The sequence below is a fragment of the Etheostoma spectabile genome, chromosome 6 (assembly GCF_008692095.1).
Source record: "Etheostoma spectabile isolate EspeVRDwgs_2016 chromosome 6, UIUC_Espe_1.0, whole genome shotgun sequence".
Lineage (NCBI taxonomy): Eukaryota > Metazoa > Chordata > Actinopteri > Perciformes > Percidae > Etheostoma > Etheostoma spectabile.
In genome coordinates, this window is record NC_045738.1 from 22,176,747 (window position 1) to 22,177,871 (window position 1,125).

General features: G+C 43.9%; 1 protein-coding gene across 1 annotated transcript in view; it reads right to left on the minus strand.

Annotated features, from left to right (window-relative positions):
* Positions 1-1,125, minus strand: part of LOC116690981 (matrilin-2) — a gene marked incomplete in the record, with an annotated part of 15,636 nt that overhangs the window by 8,008 nt on the left and 6,503 nt on the right.

A 1,125-nucleotide genomic window follows, 5' to 3' on the forward strand; every position in this document is an offset into this window, starting at 1 on the left:
AAGGTCTCTATTCTTCTTTCTGTGTCTCACCCCTTTCTCAACTCATGTTCTCATCCCCCCCCATCATCCCTCAGCACCGACACCAACATTTGTTTAAATAACGCTGACTTGAATTTAATGATATGCGTGTGTCTGGTTGGAATATCAACCAGCTGATCTAGCCAGGTGCGTTTTTGAAAGTGCCCCATTCTGAGGTCAAGCTGAGCATTTAGTCTGTTCTCTGCCAATTGGCGACCCGATAAAACGGGTCTGCGACCCATTTTGGGTCCCGACCCTAAGTTTGGGAAACATTGCTCTATTGTATCAAGACTATTTCTCCACCGTTACATATTCCATATTTTCTTCAACCACTGCTGGCTGTCTGACACCACCTACCAAGAGCCTGCGTTTGTCCGAGGTTTCTTCCTTAAAGGGAGTTTTTCCTCTCCACTGTCGCACAGTTGCTTGGTCTGGAGGGAACTACTAGAACCGTTGGGTCCTTGTATGTTATAGAGTGTGGTCTAGACCTAGTTTATCTGAAAAGTGTCTCAAGATAACTCTTGTTATGCACTCATACTATCAATAAAATTGAATTGAATTGAATGTACAGGGATGATCCCCCTGAGGTCAGATACGTGGAAACTTCTTTAAGATACACCGGCTTGCCAAGCCACGCCCTATAAAGCACCTGTGCTGGCTGACAATGACTGACAGTTTGATCAGAACCGTCTCCGAGCGGCCTTCAGCTGGAGAGATAGTCTCTCAGAGAACCAAGGTTACAACGTCACCGAACGCTATCACATCTTACGTGAGTTTCTTATTGTGCTACAGTTAACATGCATGCAGTCATGTTGGACAAATTGTTCATGCAATCCTATAGCACTGATGACAAACAGGTTGGAGGACATCGACAATAGTTATTGATGTATGCAGCGTTATACATGATGTAAATAAATAATACATCGCCGTGAAAGAAATGTCTTATTTTAAGAAAATATGTTTCTTTCTTTAGGATATGGAGGAAAGAAGCATGGCACACGTACTTTTGCATGATTTTCCATCAGGTCCGAGTGTGTAGCCTTTCCTGCATTTACACACACAGGCGACTTCTGTGTTCATGAACTCCTGTTCACAGCCGTGCTTCCC